Source organism: Thunnus maccoyii, chromosome 10 (genome assembly GCF_910596095.1).
Source record: "Thunnus maccoyii chromosome 10, fThuMac1.1, whole genome shotgun sequence".
In the NCBI taxonomy this organism is placed as follows: Eukaryota; Metazoa; Chordata; class Actinopteri; order Scombriformes; family Scombridae; genus Thunnus; species Thunnus maccoyii.
In genome coordinates, this window is record NC_056542.1 from 12,803,012 (window position 1) to 12,829,489 (window position 26,478).

Consider the following 26,478-nt stretch of genomic DNA (forward strand, 5'->3'; position numbering starts at 1 on the left):
ACGTGAATTATTAAGGTGTGTTTGTATAAATTATTATTGCTAACTCCAGGCATTTCTCTCTCTCTCTCTCTTTCTGACCGACTCTCTCCATCTATCTCTCGCTTGCTCGCTCGCTCGCTCGCTCACTCTCACCCTGCTCCTAGCCTTTGGATTGTGGCCCCTCTTGCTCTCTCCTCTCTCTCTTTATCTTTCTTGTTTTCAAGCTGCTCCTTCTGTCTTCAAATATAGAGTTGGCATTCATCCTATCTCATTTTTTTTTATCATTCATGTTATCGTTCCTTATTTCTCTCTCTGTCTTGTGTCTCTGCCTGCGCTCACTTTTCCCATGATGAGTTAAAGTTATCGTAAAGGTTCAAATAACAGCTATAACTTGGTGATTAAAAAAAAAAAGCTACTCGTTTTCACCTGGGACTTTTTCTTCTACAAAACTATACAACACGTAGCCTGTAACAGAGATCATTTTGTATTCAGCGTATCGGTAATGGCCTTCACACAATGCTCTATTTCAAAACGCATGTCCTTCCATTAAAATGCTGCTACCTAACCTGTACATCTGACTGAAGGCCTCTGCAGAGATTGGTATAAGTCTTTAAAAAATAACATATTCTTTGTGTTCGAGGTAGTAATCTATAAATTTCCTCTTCCCTGTGGGCTACAGGTCATCAATACTGCATCATCTCTTTCATTTGCCATACTCTCGTGGTCCACAGCATGTATAAGCTAGTCCTCTCCGAAGATGATATATATGTGCTCTCCTATCTGTCAGGGTCTCTCTCATACCACCTACACACCACCTCAAATCTATACCCATCCTCCCTTTTTCTATCCGACAGCGCGTCTATGCAGGTGAATCCTCCTTTCCTCTTTCCCACCTCCTTTCTATTCACACACACCTATCCACTGTCTTCTCTCCCTCCCGCCCCACCCATCTCCTTTTTTTGCTCCTTCTCTCCTGCTCTGTGTGTTTTGCTTCGGCGCAGTAATTTTCCGTTTGATTTCGGAGGTAATGCATTTTTTACAAATCAAAGAGGAAGCCAGGCTGCCCCCACCTCCTCCTCCTCCTCCTCCTCCTCCTCCCCTCCCTCCCTCCCTCTCTACCTCCCTCCCTCCCTCCTCCTCCTTTCCCTCTCTCCCTCCCCAGTCTCCCGTTCTCGCCCCCCTCGGCCCCCCAGGCCAGAGAGGAGATAAAGGAGCCCCCATCATTTCCTTGTTAGTTTTGATTTGGGCAGCGCAGGGCTTTCAAGTTCCCCCCATCACCCCCAGAAACATTATAACTAGCAGCCCAGGGAATACTGTTCCTCGTACGCACACACTCTTACACACACATGCATGCACAGACTGTCAGATACAGACGCTCACAGATTGTAATGGATTGTACATGCACAGTAAACACACAGACTCAAGCAGATATGGCACAAATACGCAGGTATTCAGGTAGCTGATACACACACACACACACACAGACACACAGTGAGAGGCTGCACACAAAATAAGACATGGAGCCCATAGATATTGACTGAATCAATACAGGCACACTAACACACATCTCACCGAGCTGAAAGAGAGAATGCACTTTGTTTACTAAAGATGCTGGTGTGCTGATAGAGCACAGAGATGTGCGCAGACAAAAACACAAATGCATTTCATTTTGCACAGAGCGACTGTGGACACAACACTACGAACAAAAGGACCTTTCTCCCACAAAAAGCCACCTGTAAAAACCCAGTGTGGATGATGGATCACACAGTTACAAGTGACAATAGTAAACACATACAATAGGGGCACCGAGTCACTGTGCACAGTTAAATCTTGACAAAAGCGCATTCGCCGTTCAAAGGAAACCACAGTTGTGATCCTCCACATGTTGTGGAGTGTCGGCCTACACTACCTTTAGCAAACACACATTCCTGCTGCAAACCCTCCGGTGTGTTGATGAGTCAGAGGCTTTTTGATAATCCAGTCAACTGTTGAAAGAGTGCGGTGGTTTTAGGGACAGGTTTTTCCTGTGTCTTTAGGGCTCTAGAAAGATGCAAGGACAAACACACTTGTGTGAGGTCAAGGCCGGTCAAGGCTGAAAGGTGATCGTGTTTTTTTGCTGTTGTTGCTTCTGCTCGACTTTCAAACACCCGATATCGCTCCCTCATTTACTATATAGTGCACTCTATTTACTGTTCACCATTTTATGTAGCGCCCTCAACAATTCAGACAGAATGAAAAAAAACATGTGTCCACGGCATAAACACTACTGTCTGCTAACAATCCCACAATGCAGTGTGTTGTATTTATAGATGCAAAAATTACATTTGCATGAATTTACAGCTGTCTGTGATGACGCAAAATGATGATTTATAAGACTTAGTGAACAAAATCTTAATTTACTGCTCACTACAGAATAAACTATTGAGTGTTTATTATATAGGGAGTAGTGAATTAGTGAACAAGGGAGAGAGTTTGGACACAAACTCAGAGCAGCCAAACCAGTGTTTTTTTTTTTTTTTTGGCTTTTTCTTGACTTTATAACTTTATATTTTGTGGTCTTTCTCCTTGTTTCATATGTTGTCTTCTCCCTCGCCCTCTTTTCCTTTTTGAGTTTCTCCTGTATAGCACATTGTCACTTTGGTTTTGAGAAGTACAATAGAAATAAAGTTTGCTTGCTTGTTTTAAGTAACTTTCAGATGTAATTTTTGCTGATTGGAATAATAGAAAAAGAGGAAGAAGAAAGCTGCATTAAATATATTCATAATTAGGATAAGGTCAAGATTAAAGGTCTTCTAAAGAATGTGCACAATCATATCAAATTTAAGCAACTACTTTCAGCAACAAACCTGATGCAACATGAGGCTCAGGTTCTATCTGCTGATGTTCGAGCCTCGTTATGGACTCTCAGTCATCTTGTCCAGGCAGAGACAAATCAAAACTACTCTAAATATGTTTGGAAGAGATCAGTCAGGTCACATCAGTTATCAATTGAGATCATGGTTGTGTATTTGGAACATCAACCCCCCTCAAAAAAGGAGGGACTGATCCACACTGATGCAAGTTTGCAACAAGGTTGGTAATCCATAGGCCCGAGCCCGTCAGCAGAACTGGTGTAACTTGTGGAGCCAAGGTTAGTGGGCCACTGACGGGAGTGAAAAGGAAACAGTGTGAGGAATACTCTGTGGTACCAACTATGTTTTGAAATTCTACAGAGTGACTGGGGTAGCGGGAGAAAGGGGGGCAGCCTGACATTCAGGCAACATTATGTCTCCAGTGCTGTCTAAAGAAGGAAAGAGTGATGGGTCATGATATAAAAAGATAGAAAAATATGAGAGGCATGAAGAGTCTGGCCTCTCCTGCTTTCTTTTTCCACTAGATGAAACGGACTGTGTACATCTGTCTCATCTTCCTTTTTTTGGTTGCCCCTGAAAAAGGCCCAACTGAACCCTCACTCTCTCTCTTTCTCTCTGCTTGCCTCTCTCCCGCTATCTCTGCCTTTCCCTCTCTCTCTGTTCCTCTCCCTGGTTAGCTCTGACACACTGGTCAGCCTCAGGGTGGAAGAACAGAGGGACTCTGCTATGGGTTTGTTAGAGGAGATGGAAAGAAGGAGAGAGGAGAAACGAGGAGGGGAGAGAGAGGAGACGAGGAGGAGGAGGAAGAGGAGGAGGGAAGGAAGAGGGGGGGTTTGGCCAGGATGAGGGAAAAAGAACCTGTCCATCCTGATGTTAAAGAGAAAAGTCAACACTGAATCAAATTTTATTACTACAGTGGCTTATAATTGGTCTCATTTCCTTACATTTCTTATCTTAATTAGGAAATAACTTTTACACTTGCTCCTGCATAATGAATAATGAATCTTTTATCTTTGTTTTGGTTTGAAGTTGTTTTATATCAGACTTTTTAAAACATATTTTGCATGCAAAAAACACTGCATGTAATATACTGCTGAAAGTCTATCTAGTTTCATCTTCCCACAAAAAAAAATCCTACTGTTTAGGATAAGTAAGTAAGAATGGAACAGTCCCAAAACTTTTAGACCCTGCGGATTTTCATTAAACTAAGAGAAACAATGATGAAAACCTTAACATTACAACCTTATCCTCAACCAAATTAACTTCCCCTAAGCCTAATGAACATAATCTTACTTAACTTTAACCCCCCAAAACTTAATCAACTGGGTGTTCCTTGCAGTAAACTGATTTGTGAAACTCTTGCAAAAATAGAGCTGTCATATTGAGGTTTTTGTAGGATATTATACAGAGTGAGGGCTGCAACTGAATACTATTTTCATTATAGATTAATCTGATGATCATCTTCTTGATTAATCAATTTTGTTCGGTTAATTAAATGTCAGTAAAAGATGAAAAAGGTCAATCGCTGTTTCCCAAAACCCAAGATGCAGCCTAAAATGTCTTCTTTTGTCCCGACCAACAGTCCACAACCCAGAGCTGTTCAGTTCACTATCATAGAGGACAAAAGACACCACAACATATTCAAATTTAAGTTGGAACCAGAGAATTTTGGTATTTTTTCTTTAAAAAAATGACTCAAAACAATAAATCAAAATAGTTGCCGATTAATTTTCTGTCGATCTACTAATCAATTAATCGACTAATCATTTCAGCTCTATAAAAACTAAAATGAGAATATACTGGATTAATTATATGACATTGAAGTAGGCATTGGTATAGTTTTATGCTACATGTTTTATGTGTGTCTGTTAACAATTCTGGGGTCATGTTGGAAATAAGTGTTACCTTTTGCAGATCCATAAATAAATAAATCACTCAAAACTACTGGATTAAAACAGTGATTGTTGAAAACACTATAATCTGTTTTATTTTTACAATGTTTAAGAGTCAAAAAGGTGGATATATGAACACTTTAGTGGTGATATTGTGACTTTCATAGCCGCTATATTTCCACATTTGAACTCCATATAACCATCATATACTGTCATATGAAAAAGTGAGAAATCAGTGCAGCCGCTGTAACAGGAACAGGCAGCAGTGCAGCTCTGTCAGTGTATTTAACCAAGATGTATAGTTACAGGAGTACTGAGGCTCTGCGACTCTGCCTGTTCTCCCACGGAGCACCCATTACTCCACACTGCAGGGGCAAAGCTAATGCTGAGTCCTTCACACTGAGATAGGCTATCACCTGACAGCACCGCCGAACCAGAATATCACTCAGTGAAATTCAGTTTGAAACGTATTGTACATTAATGAGCTGGTATGGTGATTGTGAAACAAATATTCATCTTTTAAAGTGAAGAAAATGGGTCAGGAAGTATGTTTTTAAAAAAATCCAGCCATATGATAACTGACAATAACTAGCCCCAAAACTAATACGTTTGAATTGGCAGACCTTAAGTTTGAGGCTTAAATGATAGACTGGTGTTGCATTATATTTTTCGTCTTGTCAGTGAATCCCACGAAAAGACCAAAATCAACAATGTGTTTATCTTTCAATACTTTCCGACTTCCCCAGCCTGTCTGTGACCTTCAGCTCCAAGCCCATTGGTCCCTACTAAAGATACATTATTTAAAAAAAACAGGTTTCAAATATACTTTCATTTTCTTTTAAAAAGGCTAATGAATTTCTAGTTTGCTAACAGGAATAAACAGTGCATTTGTTGGGGACTATTTTCAGTCATGGATTAATACACACCTGGTGCTCTAGTGAGCATTTGAGTGGTATCACCTCAGAATAAAAGTGGCTGTGTTCATGGTAATGAAGGAACATCTCACTCAGTTCGACAGTGTGTAGTTTTTGGGCAACCATAGAGGTCTATGGAGAGGAATAACTTGTTAATAGGCACAATTCATTGTTAGTTTTCATCTTCCGTGGAATTTCTTGTCAATAAGAAAAATATAGGACATCACCATACCCTTTTAAAAGATTGATTTTGTTAATAAAGGCCTGGTAGAAGAGAAGTTTTAGAGTTTTAGTGATCCCTACAGCAGCCATATGAAGTTCGACTGCTGCTGCGGTCATAAATAGGCTACAGTTGCTCCTGATAAATAAGGAAACATGTTTTTTCAGACTTTCATGAAAGGCGGAGAACTCCAACAAGTTTAAGAACAGGTGAGTGGAGATAAGGATGTGAGCGCGTGAAAACGGTATTAGTATGGTATGGAACGTCGGCCTTAAGAAAATAAGGAAAAAAGAAGGGGAAAAGGGATGAAAAAAAGTATCAATCGATAGGGTTAAATTATTCATCGTCATTAATTATCGATCGCTCTCCGCTGCCGGCTCGTCCGCCTCGCGCCAGAGTTGAAAGGAGGGAAAGAGCGCTTTATTAAAACCGGCTCGAGCCTCATTGTTTCATGTCCCGCGGCAAAGAAAAAGCTCGAGTTTGGCTCTGCCCGCGCCAGTAGAAAAATACACACGCACACACACACACACACACACACACACACACACACACACACACACACCTCCCTCCTTTGCGTTCTTCTTCTCTCCTGCTCGCGCTCTCTCTCCCTCTCTCTCTCTCTCTCTCTCTCTCCCTCTCTCTCCCGACGCGCGGGAGGAGCTTTGGGGAGCCTCGCGCGGTGTTCACGGGGCGGCTGTGTCTCGCGTGGATCGATGAGGGATCAATGGCTCGCGCTGACTAATAGCCAGAGAGCGCCTTTGATCTCGCGGCTGAGAGATCAAAACCTGCGCGAGAGGGAAGAGAAATAGGAAAAGAAACTGCGCCGGCGAGCTGACCTTCACACACACACACGCACACACACACACACACACATGAAAAACCCACTTATAGCCTACACACGCGCGTGCACCCAACAGCTTTTAGGGAATTTGACTGCAGGATATCCTACCAGCAAACAAACTACATGCGAGATGCATCACTAACGAAACTACTGGCGCATGAGCCTATGCATTGGACACATTTTGAATAATAATCTATAGGCTATAACAGATATTCTCCACTCTCTTAACTCACCATACAAACACAAACACACACACGCACACACACACGCACGCACGCGCAAACACCACCTTGCTTCCTAGTCCAAGTTGTTGCAGTTAATTTTGACTTCCTCAGACAAGGTGATACAGTGAGAAAAAGGGAACCATCTGTTGTTTCCAGGGAGCAGATGAGTATCCTATGGGCTCAACACGCCTATAGAGAACGAAGTGTGTGAATGTGCGCATGCCTGTTTAGGCTAGATATGTGTGTGCGCGTGTGTGTGTATGTGAGGAACAGAGGAGGTGATTGCTGCAATGTTGAAAAAGAGCAGTTAGAAAGACACAACAAAATAGTTTTTAAAATGGAACTAACTCTGTTTAGGATGGACAGCAGATTGTAGAACAATTAATGAGCTTTGCAAGGAAACTATAAATGTATGCAAGTCCCCAAAATAACATTGTAGTGATAATAATGGTGATACAGAGGCTATAAGTTCACTATAAATGCACCTCTACCCACAGTATGAATATTACAGAAATGTTGTTTATGTTTTTGTTTGTTGTTTTGTTTATGTTGTGTTTGGGGCATTCTTTAACAGCTGAAAAAAAAACATACTTAACATCATTTTATCACCTTGATTCTGGATGACTTTTTTTCGTTTCAGGAGTCTGTGACAGAAAATGATGCATTACCTTTACTTTTTGGTCTCAAGAGACCCTGGTTGTTATATATAATGTATTTTCATGTTTATATCTGTGACTGGTGTTGACGGTGCTTTAACGCAACCCTTCCAAATCCCAAATAAGTCCGATTGGATTTATTTTATTGGAATTTTCTTTCACAGTTTGCTCCTGAGACCTCTCTGTGATCTAACTGACCCAAAATATAAGTAATGTCATTAAATTGGAAAGCAAACTGTACATTTTTCTTTGTTGAAATGATTTTTCGGTAAACAAAATGAGTATATATTTGATGATACATAGCTCATATGACAACTGAATCATGGAATATTTCGATGGATGGTCATTTTAGTCTGTATATTTATATACATTTAGTCACCTTTATTAAATGTGCAAGCCCAGTTTTTGGCAATGGGAAACTTTTCTGCATAATGGCTTTTGAATAATTAAGAAGAAAAAAATAGGTTACTAATATTTAAAAAAACAAAGAAATAAAGCAGTTTTCAGCTAAAGACAAGGGTTAACAGTGCTTTTATTAGTCACTAAGAATCACAGCATAATTCCTCCCTAAACAGTATCTTGTCTTTCACGATTTCACCTGAGGAAAGGCACTTCTCTTTCTCCCCACTCATCCTCATCACGCTCTCTCTATCTCTGTCTTTATCCCCCCCCCCCCCCCCCCCCAAGCCCCCACTGCCCCCTCAACTCACCCGCCCTCCCCTCTCTGGTCAGTGAGTTACTCTCTCTATCGCTCTCACTTCCCGAATTAACCACTCAAGAAGTCACCACCGACTCAATCAATAGCTCATACATAAACCCTGCTATAATCGCTCCCCCTGCCTGTCTGTCTGCCCCCCCACCACCCCCCCTCCTCCTCCTCCTCACCCCCTTCACCAGCTTCAAACTGACACTCCTCATCCTCAGCTCTCCTTGTGTCCCACTGATCATTTTTTTTTATGTCTTCCTCCTGTCCTTCTATATTTTATACACTCTGTCCTCTGTCTTGCATACAAACCCATGAAAGCCCCTATCATAAACCTAGAGTGAGGTCAATCACTGTCTCTCTCTTTTGCGATGAAAATACACACACGAACCGAGGCAAGATCCTTCTATTTAAACACAGAAGTCCTCACAACTCTGTTTGTGCAGCCTGAAACTTCTCTTAAGAGGCTGCAATTAAATCACAAAAGCAATGTCTTTTCTTTGAATGACAAAATCTCACATTAATTGTGTTTTTAGGAGTTCTAACAAACTGCCTTTTTTTTTTTTTAGTTGTTTTCAGCTTGGTTGTATTTACAAAATACAACATGAGAGACTTTGTCATTGATAGAGCAATAAAGTCTTGGACTTATTTCCATCACTGTCCCTGGTGTTTTCACAGTCCATCAACCTTTATCAAGACGGTGACAGCCACTCAATGTCTGGCATTAAGAAATATTAGAAAAGAGGAACTAAAAAGCAAGAAAATTCAATCAATTGATAAACCTTAAGAAGGCAATCTCTGGTTGATTAACACAATACGGAGCAGTCCCCATGACTGTGAGGATTCAATCTACCGAGTCACTTTAAATTGGGGCCACCTGCGAAAAACATATCTTATAATTGCTCTTTTGAAAAAGCAAACGCATAAAGAAGCAACTCACTCTCACAAAACAAAAAGTCCAATCTGGTTTTTTTTGTGTGTGTCTCACTTAGTCTGAAAGGTGGCTTGATGCTATTTTGGAAGTATTTTTATCTCCTATGGTTCCACTAACTCCACTATATTCCTTTAGGGACCTGATATTTGTGTAGCATCCCTCTAAAATTTATTGCAGGATCACAGTAATTCTTTTAAGTGCAAGGGCACTATCGGCCCATGTTAGTGTGTCCAGCCAGAATGGGCCCAGTATTGCGTTATAGCAAAGACAAGGAGACATCAATATTGCATTATCTCATGTTTAACTGTGAGACACAGATAGTTGTTTTGGGGGCCTTAAAGATATTGTATTACCAAAGGAGATACAGGCAGACACACACACACACACACACTCACAAGGAGGAAAAAAAGAGAATAACACACAGAGAATTTTAAAATTATAAGGCCTCAACACACCCTCTGCTCATACCCCTTCTCTCTATCTCTCCTTCTCTCTCTCTCTCTCTCTCTCTCTCTTCTTCTTCTCTGCCTCTCTCCTCTCTCCAAAGTCTTTGATTCGTCCGTACGGTTTGATCTGTGAGAGAGCGAGTTTTGTAAACACATTTTTCACGATCATATAGCCACGGGCAAGGGGAGCGTGAGGCGCGGAGGAAGAAGAAGAAGGAGAGGGAGAGACAGAGAGAGAGAGAGAGAGAGAGAGAGAGAGCGTGTGTGTGTGTGTGTGTGTGTGTGTGTGTGTGTGTGTGTGTGTGAGGGACGTTTAATGAGCGTGCAAGATGGAAAGACAGACAGAAAATGCAAGGATGGAGCCTCAAATATGATAGTCCTATATACTGCACAGCAGAGCAACAAAGACACACATGCAAAAAACTACACACACACAGCCTACACACACACACACACACACACACACTCACACACACACACACACACACACACCAGAGAGCCCAGACTGATGGTTTTGGCACAAGTAAAGCATCACAGGGGTTGACGAAATGTGAAGCAACAACGAGAAAAAGCAAGTTATTCAGTTTTCCTCATCATGCAGAGGGGGGTGACACTCCAACACTGCATTTCCCGATATGACACTTCCTGACTGAGAGAGAGAGAGAGAGAGAGAGAGAGAGAGAGAGAGAGAGAGAGAGAGAGAGAGAGAGAGAGAGAGAGAGAGAGAGAGAGATGCATCTCGTTTGGGATGATAAACACAGAAAACACAGAGAGAAAACAGCATCTGGAAAACAGATTATGGGGCGAGCCAATAAAACGCAGGGCGCAGACGGTAAACACACCGTGGTGTAAAGCTGAACTAATAAAAGTGCGAGGCTCTCATTCTCTACATTTATTTTTTTTTTCACTTGGTTGGAACACTTTCTCTTTTTTTCCCCCCCATCTGGCAGCTGCTAATCCGGTTAGGTTCGATTGGCTCCGGTAATGGCGCTAACCCGTCGCCTCTATATACCGACTCCTCTCCACGGGACGCGGCGGCGAGGAAGAGACTCCGGCTCGGTGTGAACATTAGACAAGACACCGGCGACTGCACACACCGATCCAGAGAAAAAGAAGATGATGAAGAAAGAAAGTCCACTCTGAGTGTGATAAAAATTTGTCACTGTCACACGTCTGTGGCTGCTATTTTAAAGGGGACAAATGCAGGTTAATGACCTGCTGCTAAACAGCTTTAAAAACAATTTTCTGGTAGTTTTTTGCCTCATTTAAATAAATAAAACATTAAAGTTGGACTCATGCATGAATTACGACTCATGCCGAGTTACATAGAGAGGCCTATAGGCTAATAGTGCGCAAGAATATAAGCTTTTAATAATGCAAAAAAAATGAATGAAGTATTATTACAACATAACAACACAGTCAGACACACTGTGCCACCAGTCAAACATCCCTGCTGTCTTGATGCGTTGCAAAATTTCTAATTATTATTATTATCACAATAACAATAATAATTTGTATTTATATCAATTTCCACAGCCGACTGCACATTATAACTTTGTGATGAATTGGCTCCTTCGACTTTTGGCAAAGCACTGGCTGGGGTTAGACACAGGCCATCACATTTAAAGTGCTTTTCCACTTCGAGATTTGTTTGTTTTCCTAAAAGACGGGGAAACACTCCTCAACAATTCTGCAGAAATCCCTCGCGTCAGTCGTTAAAAAATGATTTTCTTTTCATTTTTCCTTTCCTTGCATTTTTTTTTTTTTACTTAGCCCACTGCTTTTTAGAAAGAAGAATAGCTGCAAGCAGTAAAGTCGGTTGTCAGAATATATATATGTGTGTGTGTGTGTGTGTGTGTGTAGTGCAGTGCAGTGCAGTGTAGTGTAGCGTTTCCTCTTCCTCTCTCTCTTTCTTCTCTCAGTCTTTTCTGTCCGGGGAATTGTTCTCAACGTCCACAAACACATTGCAAATACCCGCCGGCCCAGCAGCATCGATTTCTAATTAGACGCCAGGATAATCGTTGGAGAGAGATGAAAAAAGGAGAGAGTGATAGCGAGACCGAGTAAATAAATATATAAACGAATTAGAGCCCAGATTAATTGAATGAATATGAGCATTAAAAAAAGAAACAAAGGTGATCTTGGCGGATAAACCTTGCGTGGACTGAACGGGAAATATAGCCTATAGACAGAGGACATATGCAGGAGGAGGATGGGGATTTTGGAAGGATGTGATTCGGAAATTGGGGCCTACTTTTTTTTTTTGTAAAACTAAAAATATTATGTTAATATTGCAATAACTGCTAGATGCAAATTCGTGCACAAGTCGCCTCTGATATTTATTTGAAAATTTTATGGAAGTTCTCATGAGTTGATGTCATCGCAATAGAGAGCTCAATGGACCGAAAACTCTCCGCGGTGTATTTTCTGTTATAAAAGGCATAAAAAGCAACTAATAAAAATAGGAATTTAATGCAGAACATGGTGGAATATGATGGTAAAAGTCAAAATGTACCAAAAATGTGTTTTGCTTGTATAATACAGGCTGAGCATGTAATGATTTGACCCCGTGTTAATGGCTGCATGGTCTGCAGACGTATGGCGTCTGCGCCTGAGACTGTGACAGCAATCAACCTTGAACTAAAGCCACAGCTGGATTATCCAACTTCTCTCCTCCTCAGTCAAATTTCCACCCTCCCTCTACTCCTCCCTCCCTCCTCCTCCTCCTCCTCTTCCTCCCTCCCTCTTTCTGTCTCCTGACAGAGTGTGACAGGGGGTTAGCCGGGGAGCTCAGGTAGCTCGTTTACTTTAATTAACGTTTCATCATCCTCGGAGCGGGACCGCGCACCGTATACTCTTTCATGCTGCTCCGTCTCTCATCCCTGTTCTCCATCCATTCATCATCGGCCCTCCCTCTCTAGTTCCTCCCATATCTCTTTCTTTCTCTCTCCTTCGGGCTCACCTCTCATCTTTTCTTCAACAGATCGCCATATCGCCCCCTGCTCTCTGTCTCATGTCCACTCAAGCTTATACAGGATAATAATTCAAACGCTTTCCTTCCTTCTTCCCTCCTCTTCCTCCTCGTACCTCTTTTTAAAACTTAGTTTGGCGACTTCTTTTCCTCTTCTTAACTATATTGTCCTTTGCCCGCCCAATTTCTTTCCACAATGTTTGGCATTAACCAAATAATTACACGGTGGATATTAATCAGCTGATTCCGGGAGAAACGGTAAATTATTGTGAGCTTGTCATCCATTTTCAGGACGTTATAGTAGGAATAAGCTCTTAAACAAAGGTGAAGCAACTGCTATAGAAACAATGTATGATCAGACAAGTAATATAGATTTTTTAAACAAGATTTTATATAAATATTTTAGGCCAAGTGTTAAAAATATCATGTTCAGTCCCAAAAGGAATATAATCATTACTGTAGTTTGATGGTACTTTAGTTGTTCGTTAGGGACACATCAGGAGGAGAAGGAAGGACAGGAGAGAGGAGGAGGTTATTGATCCATTGAGCGTTATTGGCGGCCTCTGATCAGTCATATAATGGAAAATAAACCTCCACTCGGTGATCATCATCAGGCAAGCAACCGCAAAACAAAATCAATTCGCTAAATCAATTAGTTATCTTACTTATGCTTTTTTTCTAATAGACTCATATCTCTATGCAATTATGCGCGAAAGATTTAGGTCACTGTGAGTTTTTTTTTTTTTTTTTTTTATACCAGCAGGCAGTGAGTCACCCCTTTTTGTTTGTCCTTGCGTGCAGGAAGTGAGATCCAACAGGGGGAAAATTGGCTTCAGAAAGAAGTGAGACTACACTGATCAAAGTGTGGTAAGAGACTGAAATGTTACACACTTCTGTGCACAGTGAAACATTAAAATTAAGAGCTTAAAGCAGCTTTCTCTGTCTCATTTCATCCGACGCGTTATACACATGACATTTTCTCTGCGCAATTTATGGTGATTTTCGCCTTTAGACTATTATTAGGACGTATAAGTTTAGTTTATTATACTTTCTAACAGTATATGTCTCTAAAAAGCTGAAACTTAAGCTGAGTTATCTAAAATTCTCCCAACCTGCCAGCCTCTCCCTAAAAATAGCACAAAGTTTTAATGAGGACACGATTATCAGCCGAGTTATCACAATGTTGCCTCACTTCTTGCAACTGGAGCTCATCTCATCAATTTAAACTTTGAAACACTTTCTTGAAGAAATAAAACAATCGTCGTTCAAGTCTCACTAAAACTTCTCTACGAAATTTATTCAGCTATATGATGATTTGGACAGTTTACCATAAATGTAATCCTATCCTATCCTATATGCTAATCAGTTGCAATGGTGTACATGTGATGCAATTATAGGCTGTCTAGCTTGGGATGGGGTAATAGTATGGACCTATTTGTATTGATTTTTATGAATATGTATGATCCATAATAATGAACTAGGTTATAATGCAACAGCAATAATTCAGGGGATTCAATACTGATACAGAAAGTGACCGTATTGTAAATAAAATTAAATAAAATCCAAAGATAAAAAGTTAGAGGATTGTCAAACATATAAAAAAATGTCTCATATTTAGCTGACTTGCTCTTAATGAAAAAAGGAATGATAAAAATGAATCAATAAAACCAAGAGTAGAAACTTGAAACTAGTCACAAACCAATAGCCCTGAATCCCCTTGGAGTCGACTTGGAGATGGAGTTTGATATAACGGTGGAAATGGCAGGTGTTGTATGAAGCAAAAATAAAATGAGAGAAAAAAGTAAAGTAAATGCAGTTAAGACTCATATGGTTTGGTGTGGTCGGGGAGTGACTCGTACACGGCCTGGGACTCAGTGTGGAGCATTTTGATAGTTTAAACAGTTTAAAACACTTACAGTGGTAACCGGATTTGTAGCCTTGTGGGGTTAAGAACTTGATGAAATCCTCCGTGCCCGCTGGGACTACAGAGGTGAGCGCTCACATACAAATTGCCATTGATAAAGAGAGAAAGGGAAGCTCCACCTACACAAACCTTAAACCCCATCCCTTTCACACTGGTTCAGAAAAAAAACTCTCCTACCCAGAGTGCAGTGCAGCTGGCTCCATCTGGAAACCTCAGGGGAAATGAGACTGAATTGAAATTTTGCTTATTTGCTATCATTTCACATGGAGCCATTTATTTATGACTTGGGAATCTCCCTACGACACATAAGAGTGTGACATGTGAGAGTATTTCAGCATTGTTGAACTCCAAAACCTGCTAAGCTTTGACCTTTGAGAGTGAAGTGCGGCCAGTGACTGCTGCTGCCTAGGGGGCTCCATCAGAGCCAGCCCTGACAGTGTTGGAGCCCTAGGCGAGATTTTAGATTGGTGCACCCCCCCCCCGGACGGCCAGACTCCAGCCAGACTTGTATAATAGTTCACTTTCAAAAAAAACTTTATCTTGCAGCACCCAAGTGACATTTTACGCCCTAGGCAACCGCCTATGTCGCCTATGCCATGGGCCGCCCCGGGGCTCCATCAATAATATAACAAACAAACCAGAGGCCTGTTTGTCTGAATTTACAGAAATGTACAGTTTTGGTATCAATTGATTGCTGGTAAGGAGATGGGACACTTGGCGCTGGGAGAATGAGCAGATTGGATTTAAAATAGCGCCACCACTTGGGCTGGAGGGGTTGAACATTGGACTGTACAAATCAGCTTTCACGACATAAGAGCTTTGTTTGTTTGCAGTAAAGTAAATAATCCCAAACAACTGCTATACCCAGTTAGAGATAGTTATCGCTCACCTCAACTATTTTAAAACTTAACCAATTTCTCATAGTATCTTATGGCGAGTATGTAAACAGAACTATTTTAAATCTCATGCCTGGCAACAAACTTTTGGTTCGATAGGCCTATCATAGCTCTTCAACCCTCGTGGGATCCATAACTACGAGGGTTATGTGCACTAGGGTCAACAAAGATCTGGAAGACTTCATGTTCGGGTCTTTGACCATGGATTTACTCCACCACCTCTATAGGGTGAGTTAGTCCTTTAAAAATGGGACGGTACATGATAGAAACTTGGCCAGTGAAGCCTCCTGTTACATCCCTTTAGACCATTATTATCAATGTGGCACAATCATCACATGATCTAATGATGAGTTGTGGCCCGAGACAGGCAGCTCAGTTCGAGGGTAAAGGAAACATTTTATACTGGAATGACAAAATTTCAATAGCTTTTCAAAACTCATTCAGTAAATCGTGACTAGACTTGTGTGAATTTACTAATTTAGTCATTAATCAAATTATGAAATCAAATTAGCAGCAGAGTCTTTCAAACAGATTTCTAACTTTCTATTCATAAAATGTTTTATTTTATTAATTATTTTGTTCACTAAAACTCCCTAAGATAAGAAATATTTTTTGTCTAATGAACTACTTTACTTAACTGATAGTAGTGCAGTAAAACCTGCATCACCCAGAGAATTATAGCTATCGAATAAAAATCTTGAACCATATATGTTGACAACTTAACAACCCATATTTAGAACATTTGAAAAAAAAACCCATACATACAGTTGATTTGTGGTATTGTACTGAAGCTGTTTTCAGTCAGCTTCATATTCCCTCTTGGTCGTTGACTGACTTTAATGAGATTCATGAAACGATTCAGCACATGAGCAAAACACATAAACTTTGAAGCAAAGAAAAATATTTCAAACACAAACAAGACACACCAAACGATGAGTTTGACAAGCACAGATTCTAAATGATTGGATATAAATCCTCCATGATATACTGTAGGATCTCGTTCACTTTTCTCAAGTACATGTTTTTTTTTAAAATGACTCCTGCTGCCTCTTCTGTTTTATCTTCTGTTTCCATATTCGGTGCGATTTCTAATGTCTATTCTGTCTCTACTTTTTCTGCTTTCTCTGTCCAGTGTCTGATGTCTCCTCTCAGTACACAGACCTCTTGGACTGCTGCATTTCTATTGAAACCACAGCAACTCATATATCCATGTGCACACACACACACTCAAACACAAACACACAAAAATTCAATCTCTCCATCTTTCTATCTGTGTTTCCCTCTGCCTCTCTCTCTCACACAAACCCACAAACAAATGTACGTTCACACTAACACACACACACACAAACACACACTTGTACATACACACACTCTCAGCTCCCGTCGGCCCTCTCGCCTGTGTGTGCGTGTCAAATCGAATCTCCACCTCAGTGCGTAGTACACCTGCTGTGCCGGCGTATAATGCGCTGCATACAGTGAGTGCACGATGACGGATTACTGAATTAGACCAATAATGACAAGTGACACTTCTGTTACCGCTCCCTGAGCCACTGCAGAGAGCAGGGGAGAGGTGTAAATAAAGAACAGACACAGCGAGAGCGGAGAGAGAGAGAAAGGGTTGAGGGGGGGAAAAAAAAAAACAATGAAACAGAGACAGAGGAAGTCATGGGGATAGATTGGGAATTTTCGGGTTATTCTATAAAAATAAATAAGTTCTGTTTCATTCGAATACAACTTCTGTGCCCTGTATCTCTTGTCTTTTCCTCTCTCTGTTTCCGTGGTGACACTCAGTTGTCATGGACTCATGATAGATCCGTATCACAATCTGTGGTGAGAGTCCTGCCTTTTTCAGAGATATTTTATAGACGGTGTAAATCTAAACCTATAGTTTTCACAAATTTCAAGATGAGGTACCACCTGAACTTGATGCACTGCTTGAAAGTCACATGTGGTCAAGGCATCAGTTAAACCAAAATCTAAGCATAAAATAAAGGCAACCTCACGTTTGCCAAGACAGAAACTGTTCTGAGAAGTTTTGACATGTTTTCTTAATGAATATACATGAAATGTAGAGCAGGGTAATTTGTGAGTGTCCACCAGTTGTAGATTGCAGTGTATCTGCAGGATGTCTGCCCCCCCATGGACCCGGGTCTCCGCAGGCCTGTGCTCAGGATACTGAACCATGCCAAATGAGGAAGAGGAGGTGCAATCCTCCCTGGGACCACATGAATAAATCAGCCTACCACCCGGTGCTTCTGTACCGGGGCGAAGACTGACTAGAGGAGGAGTACTCATACAGAGAGACGTACACAAACACATGCATTCATTCATACGTGCACACATGCAGAAAGTGAAATTCAAAAACAGGGACTAGATAGGTGTGATAGATGTAAATCACCAGTGGCTGTCTGCTTGATTTTGATGTTAGAGACGGACTTTATGATACAAACATCCATGAGAATATTTGTGTTGGCGTTCTGTCAATGATGTCAATTTAACTGCAAGGCTCATCGTCCTGCTTGGATTGCCTCATAATGGAGAATCAGCAGGGGGATAGAAGCCTGCCAAGTCCTCAAGTAATCGTGCCACAGTCGTGTCTGGCTTGTAAGACGCCGCTCAAAGGTGCACACAACTTCTACAACTTATACCTACTGCATATAGGCACTGACTTCATAGTGAAAATAGGGACAGAGATGAGCGTCGCTGCTGCGGAGAAGAAGTGAGCGCTTGACGGGGACGAACACACATGTAGGAAGAGAGAGACAGACAATGGAGGCACGATTGGAGTTGGAAAAAGAGAGAATCAAGAGTGAGGGAGCAATAGGGGGGAGCACAGAGGAAGGAAGACAGAAAGAAATATTGACAAAGCCTAGATATACACATAAGTCACCCGACACGACCCGCCTGCTCCCTGTATTTTATAGAGCCGCTCTGCGCTGGCGGAACAGCATGACAGGCCAGTTCCTTCAACGGAAAATATGGTCCCTCTCCACCCTCCCGCCTCTCGCTCTGCTATCACTCCTGTTTTCTGTCTATCCCACCTGATATCATTCTGTCACCTCTGCGCCGGGCTCTTTTTTCCATCATCCCCCTATTTCTTTCCTCCCTGTTCTCGCTTTTTATTGGCGCTCTTACATCCCAGCCGTCATGTTTCACTCCTCCGTTTCTATCCATCTTCTTGTCGCTCTCTTAATCCCCTCTCATTTGCTCTCCTCGGCCCTCATCCCTCCGTTTCTCTTCCTGCCCTCCCGGAGCCATTTCCACGTGCTGTCCCATTTCCACCTACTCCTCTCCGTTTCCCTCATTCTTCCTGATTCATTTCCTCTCTGCTAGCCATTCCATTCATCCCTCTCCCCTCTATTTGTGCTACATACATCGCCATCCCTCTCTCTACCCCTGGCTCTCCTATCTCCATTTTACACCTTTCTAATATTTCCTGTGACCTCCCTGGTTTTCTTCCCTGTCTTTCTATCGCCCCTGTAAACTTTATCCATTCACATCTTTAAATTGAATACTTGAGCTTGGCCTTTTCACTTTTGCACTTTCCTTCCTTCCTGCGGCTTCTTTCTCCCTCCTTACTGATGTCTTTTGTCTCTTCCCTCCTTGAAATAAGCACATGCATTCGTCACATTTTCCTACTATTTTGCTGTTTGCACTGTTGTCTTCCTCTCAAGTTCCTTTTCCCTGCATACCTTCTTTCTTTTCTTTTTCTTTCATTCATTCATTCTTTCTTTCTTCTCTTTTTCTTCCTCCCTCTGCATTCCAGTCGGCCCTCCCTCTCTCATCCGCAGCCTGAGCACAGAGCCCCATGTGTCGGAATCAATTAGGGCTGAGAGCCGTCGCGGCCGCTCTTTCACGGAGGTAAATATTAAACTGCACCAAGCACCGAGGAAGAAGAGAGGGAGAGAGAGGAGGGGAGAGAGGGAGCCCTCCGTCCCTAATCCACCGCATCGATCAGGCGGGGATGAGGGTAATATATTATTTTGACAAGATACGATCCTCCGACGCGCACCGCTATCCCCGGCGATCGATTTCTTTTTTCTCTCCTTTTTTCTTTCCTTTTCTCCCCCTCAGCGAGCGGGACAGAGTTTGTGTGTTACTCTGTGTCTGTGTGTGTGTGTGTTTGACATAGGGTGCATGTGTGTGCATTTGTGTGTGTTGTTGTCGGGCGTCTTGGCGTGTGCATGTGCACTGGAGTGTGGATGGGTGACAATAGGAACAGCATTAGGAAATGTGGGGAAGAGATGAGGATGGTGCTGCTAGTAGGTCTGCGCTTTTACAAACAAGCTCCTGTCTAAACAGCTAAATCACACGCTCGCCTTAAGATGGATTGTTGAGAGGAGCATCTGAGAATCGTATTTGGGGTTTATTTTCTGAGGTATATGCGCAAAGCAGGACGACAGGGTTACAGTTAGTCAAATAGGCAGAGCTGACCTATTGTAAAGTTAAGTGTCCTCCCCCGCACGGCCCCCTCTGCTCCCGTGACTCCCCTCTATATCGCTTTGTAAACTGTGTCTAAATGCTAAATTCCCAGATCAATTTTTTTTATTCAACCTCTCCCCCCCATCAGCGCACTCCCTCTGCCCCCTGCCACTGTCCTCCTCAAACAGCTTCAAGTCTTGCTGTCCTCCAGTGATGGAGGGTGTCCTACCAGCCCTGTGTGTGTGTGTGTGTGTGTGTGTGTGTGTGTGTATTGTCACAGCCGTTCAAATGAAGTCCTACGAAAAGCACAAAAAGATGTTGTATCTTAACAAAAAGAAAGTCACAGCTTGATTTGTTGCAGCACTTTGAATTTGTAGCCAGCAAACAAAACTACTTTGACATCTTTTTTGGTTAAGAGATATTTTCAATATTACCACTGAATCAAGCCGATGCATTTTAAAGGTGAAAGGGTCACTTGTGGTGTCAAACCCACTGAGTATCAACAGCAATAAACTCTTCAGCTATACACACCTTTTAGCGCATTGTTTTGTTTCTCTGAACCAAAAAAGACAAGTTGAGTCTAACAGCTCTTATTCACTCCCATTAGAAACTATTTCCATCAAACAAGCTTGGGTAAGGTGAGTGTATGCTACCCGGCTAGCATGAAATGGCGGAAAATCAAAATAAACCAGTAGCTTGAGAAGAAGACGGGCAACTGATCAAGTTAAAGGTTCAGATATTTTTCTCAGCTGTTGGTGGAGACCAAACTGGAGTGAAAAGGCCAGTGAATATTAGATTGACATTTGTAGGGTAGCCAGAAAATTAATTCCACTGTGAAGCTTCACTGTGTCTGATGGATTTATATGTTGGAAAAGGTTTAACTACTTGATAAGTATATCCATCCCTGTTGGCAGGTAAGAAGATCGACACTGGCTGATTCTACAAAACCCCGGGAATACATTCAACGACATTTTTTTTTACATTCAGTGCCGATGTTTTTAAAATTCTCGCTTTCTACAATATCTGCACACAGCAAAAACAGTTCAGTTTGGTCAAACTGCAAACTCTAATTTCAGATCTGTGTCTTGACGCGAACCACGTAGTCCTGCTACACGCCCATCCATCCCCCCAAATCTCCACACCCTTACTTCCCACCTCACTACATAAAAGGGGAAAACCACTTCACTGAGTGTTGTAATTGGACATAAATTGTTAGTTGTGGAATCATCCATAATGGATGTGATTTTGTTAATCAGGCGCTCTGTTTCTTTAAAAAAAATTTTTTTGCCCCCTAGTGGTCAGAAATCACTTAAGTTTAAAATTATCGGGGTAGAGCAGGTCATTTATACAGCCTATAATATTTTAACCACATCGTACAAATAAAACAAAAATACAAATGACATCAGGCTTATACATGAATGTGTGTGATTGTGCGTGAGTGCACTTCTATGGACGATGACCCAAGCAGACAGTAGAAATACAACCCATAGGACACAGTTGCAATACAGTGCAATAACAATCAAGGGTGGTAACTATTTCTATAAGCGAGTGTGTGCGTATGTGTGCTGGCAGTCTGTACGTATGTAAATATGCGTGCTTGTGTCATTTCTAACCCGTCCTCATATGTGCTACCAAGATACAAACACACACAAGTCACGTTTACACGCACACACACCCTGGCACCACACCAGTTTCCTCTCTCAGAGAGCTCCGTCCAAACAAGTACGACATCCCCCGCTGGTGTCTCCTCCAGCTCACTCCTCTCGCTCTTACTGCTTGTCTCCCACTTTCTCTGTTTCTGCCTGCCGCGACTTAGTTTTCCTCTTTCTTTCTGTCCGCTCTTGCTTTTATTGTGCCATTTTCTGCCACTTTGGTCCAAGAAAGGGAGGCCGTAATGCAATCTCTCCCCCTCTCCGTCCCCTGCTGTGAGGGAGAGTAGCTTGGCCTGTGTGCTGGGCCGGGGAGAAGGGGGAGAGACGGGGTCAAGGTGAGCTCTAATACACTATTGATCCGCCCCAATTGAAAACCTGATGGAAATTTTACCCCCCTCCCCTCCCTTCCTCCTCATCCTTCCCCCGCACCTCTCTCTCTCTCTCTCTGTCCCCCCCCCACCCCCCCTCTACTTTCGTCTACCCCCCCCTCTCCCTTCCTATCTCCCACTCCTCTCTTCCCTTATGTCTTTTTTCCTTTCCTGTGTGTATCCTCCTTGTTGTCTAGAGTCTTCCTCTTTTTCAGTGTCTATCCCTGTTTGCTCCAATCTGTTTTCTCTCTCAGCTGAATGTCTCTTTCAACCACTGACCACTTTCTCTCCCTTGCTATCTGTCTCCGTGCTGGGCAGTGCTCTGCCTCCATGTCTTTTAAACCGTGCCTGTAATCTTTTCCTCTCTTCTCTTCTCCCCCTTTTAGTCTTGCCATCTCCCTTTTTCGAGCCCGTTCCTCTCTTTTTTATTTTAAATCCCTTGCTACCCCACCCCTCCCCGCTGTTTCTGTCTCTCTCACTCTTTTTCCCTCATCCCCCTCTCTGAGTGTGCATCAGATGGTCCATTTCTCTCTAACCCAGTGCATATTGATCCCTATGGCAGTAGCATGCAGGGTGAGGGCTGTGAGGACCACTGCTACAGTGTATTAAACGCCACAAACGCTTTGGACGCGGGGTCTGAGACACACCTCCCCGGCAGGGCCCTGTCAATAGCTGCTCCCTCCTGTCAACAGCAGCTAAATGGCCTCTCAATCTGGGACTTGTGATGGGCTACAGATTGGTACATACAAACTGCGATGGATGTGCCACAGAAAAATGAAGAGAATCTTGATAGAAGAAAAGATAAAAAAAAATGATGCAAAATGAGTAGATGTGCGTAGGATAATTTGCACTATAATGGTGAGCCGCTTTTAAAAACCAGATGTATTCAGCATTGATGTAAGTCAATGAAATCATGTAAAACCATTTCCATTCAGATGCCTAAAATGTTGCACAACAAAATCTATGACCTCAGCTTTCAATTTGCTCCATTCTTTGCCTTAACAGGATTCATAATAACATAATGTTGTCCTACAGTTACGTGGAACAGCAATTATGGACGCAGCCGAGTGTGCTTTATACTGTTCAAGCACATCAAACAAAAGAAGCACAAACACTGGAAAGCCCTGAACAATAGAGATGGCAGCAACAGAAGTAAACCTTTTACAGCTACCCATTACTTTCCCACTTAACAAGACAGACCACAACCTCTCCCTCTCTCTGACTCTATGCAGAGTTGGCTGCTATCACCGCACTGCTTGAGTGGGAGATAAATGGAGTGAGTGCGTGTATGTGTGCGTTTGATTTATGTACTGTTGTGTACGTGTCAGACGGCCGAGTTATCAGGACCACCATCTCCCAATAGACATAGAAATGCTACAGCAGAGGAGGGACCCCTCTGTCGACCTCAAGACCCCTGATACACATCTGGAACAACAGAGCACACCGAGCAGGGATTGGAGGGGTTTGTTGGAGTAGGAGGAGGAGGAGGAGGAAGAAGAGGAGGAGGAGGAGGAGGGATGCTACCTTCATTGCTTCTGTGCTTTTCATTTCCATTCAAAGGAGATTCGTCCACTTTGTCCCTCTTGTCTTTTTCTCCTCTCTGCCCTTCACTGTGTCATGCTGCAGGAGTGAAACGGCTACTGTACTTCCACCTTAAAATCAACTTTACAACTTCTGTCCACTCTCAGAGGAATAATCTCACAGGTAGCAAAGCTCTAACATGTAGAACGGAGGTTTCTGCGATAGTTGCTTTCAACATTAAGCTTCTTTCAACAGCGTTAGGAGTCAACTCTTGTATGAGCCCGGCCTCTTGGGAAATCCACGGTTTGTTCAAAAAGGAAAAAAAGGAAGAAAAAAAAAACTTCACTGTGTGCACTCAAGGAGGCCAATTTCAAAATAAAACTAAGAAAAACGTGACCATAACCTTCCCTAAACCAGAAAAAAACATTTTCACCTCTCAACCTAAACACTGTTTGACCTTAAACCTACTTTATATGGAGGTTGGTCTAATTTTAAGTCATATTTCACGCATGTAGTAAAATACTACAACTGTGTAAAATAATTACAGTGTGTATGTTTTCTGTTTATATTTCTGAATATATTGCATTGCTTTTAATATGTCCACTAGCTGCCATTTATAGAGTTCAGACACCTGTTCTCTTTGACCAGTTTTCTCTTTCAATCACTCTTTTCTTCCCTCCCTCGCTGTCTCCTCTTTTTCTACCCCTCTCTTCACCCTCTCCATCTATTTCTTTCTCTCTAGGAAGGAATCAGTCTCACCTTAATTGCTCTTAAATCGGATTAATGACTGACCGGGGACAACTTGACTTAATCTCTCTTCTAGTAAATCTCTTCCTCTCCCCTCTTCTCGTACATCACTCTTATATACATTTTATCCTCTCTTGCCCTCCCTCCCTTGCTCTCTTTATCTCTTGTCCTCCCTTTTTCTGTCCATCCCTTTCCTCCCTGCTCGCTCCTTCCTTCGCCTCCTCTTTCAGCTTCGCTTTTTGCCTTTACTCTCTATCACCTCGACTCCCTCTCTTTCCACAGCCCACCTGATTTCTCCAATTCATCTCCCTCCTCCTTTCTCTTCTCTCTCCATCACTCTCCCTCTGAGTCAATCATTCTTTCATCTTTTAGGACGCACTCTGTCGTGCCTTGGCCCTGCTCATCATCCGGGTTCCTTCATCATATTTCTCCTCCTCTTTTCGCGCTCTTTCGACAACTTTCTATCATCCTTTAACTTCGTCGTCCTGAGATTTTGCCAAAACCTCTTTGACTTTCCATCTCTCCATTCTGTGTGTGTGTGTGTGTGTGTGTGTGTCTTTCTCTCCTTGCAAGGTTGGCCAGTCGCTGGGTGTTGTGTATGTGTTAGCACACGTCGATGTGGTCCTGTCATTGCCTCCTAAGTGCTTTGGCAATAGTAGGGATCTGCTGTCATGCCAGTGCAACTAATCTCAATCGAATTACATTGAACTTGTATTGAGATGGAGATAAAGGACATGAACGTCTTCTCTGTGTGATTGCTCAAGCAGCTCTCTCTCACCCATGTGAAAACACACGGGTGCGAGCGTGCACATACACAGACACGTTCAAGATGTCAGTCTGGGTGGCAGTGATACCATTTGATCATTACCGTTGATGTGATTAATGCCAATACAACCGCAACGAGAAATGAAAAGTACATTACAGTTCAATACGAAACAACTGGTGTCCTGCTACACTGAGGCGGGTGATCCTTGTTAAGGGCAGAAGGGCAAAGAAATTGTGCCACCTTCCAAACCCCTGCAGTTCAAAAAACTGAGGGAAAAAAGAGGCCAGCCTTGTGGACAAAAGCTCATTTTCCTCTTGGTTGCACACTGCTGCAGGCTGGCTAACATGCCACAGGAGAATTCAACCACTCATACACCTCTGTTTTCCTCTGGTTTTTCTCAACTTTACATGCAGCAGCAGAGCCATAACTGAGAGTGAACCAGGATTTCTATGTCAGCCCGGAAGGCATGTACATGGCCTGTCCAGCCTGAGGCGAATTTGATGATCTAAGAGCCACAAAGTCGCCGTTTTGTCTGATCGTGACAGAGAAAGGAGAATCTTGTCATTTCCAAATGCAGGGACATTTGTTCACCTTCCAGTTTTGCTTTGAGCCTCTTCCATGTCTCCTTCTTTCTCCCGTTTCTCTCTTCACTTCACTTGCCAACTCTACCAAAGCAACCCCCCCCCCCCTTCCCCCCCCCCACACACACACACAGACACACACCTCCCAACCTCTCTGCATGCCCATCTGCTTCACAGTGCTCCTCTGTCTGTCCTCTCTCTCTCTCTCTCTCTCTCTGTCTCACAGTGCAGTTAGGATTAAGCATTTATCTCGGTGGTCCTCCTTTCTGCCCTAAACGCCCGTGAGGATGATAAGAGTCGCTGGGATTTGTCAAATTGTGTGCCATTGATTAACTGACCTTTCACGCCTGCAAGTCTCTCAGCCACTCCACTAACTGCCGACAGGCTAGATAGAGAGATAGATGGATACATCTGGCTGTTATTATTGTGTACAAGTTTGTAGTTACCAGGTGTGGCAGCAAGAGACGACAGGGGTATGAGGGCCACGGGAGAGAGAGGGGGGTTTGAAGAAGAGGGAGGGGGAAGGAGGACTGAGGCTTGGAGATAGTGGGAAAGATACAGAGGAGTCCTTCAACTGCCCTATAGGCTCTGAGTGTAACAGGTAGAGGTGTGTCTACTACCAAACAGTAATGAGTGTTGAAGAATGACTAATGAAACACAAATTTTAAGGTGTGCCAAGGGGCTAATATCAGACAGGAAGAATTAGGACGGAGAAGAGGAGCCGGAGGAAGCGTTCAGACATTGGCTGGCTGGAGAAGAATCTTACATGTGATCTGTGATGGCCAAAGGCTATTGAATTATTCACTGACATGCCTGCGCTGCTTCATCACAGACACATTTTCAAAAGCAAGAAAGATTTTTTTTAAAAAGAAACAAAAAAAACTAAACCTGAATTCAAAGAATCTGACCAAACGTTCAAACCTGAATCTATATCATAATCAAAATGCCTTTGTTCACAATTTGTCGCCC

The 26,478-nt window shown here is 42.5% G+C and overlaps 1 protein-coding gene across 12 annotated transcripts in view; it reads right to left on the reverse strand.

The window, feature by feature from the left end:
* Positions 1 to 26,478, reverse strand: part of erfl1 (Ets2 repressor factor like 1) — a 94,674-nt gene that overhangs the window by 11,205 nt on the left and 56,991 nt on the right. The window lies entirely within an intron of this gene.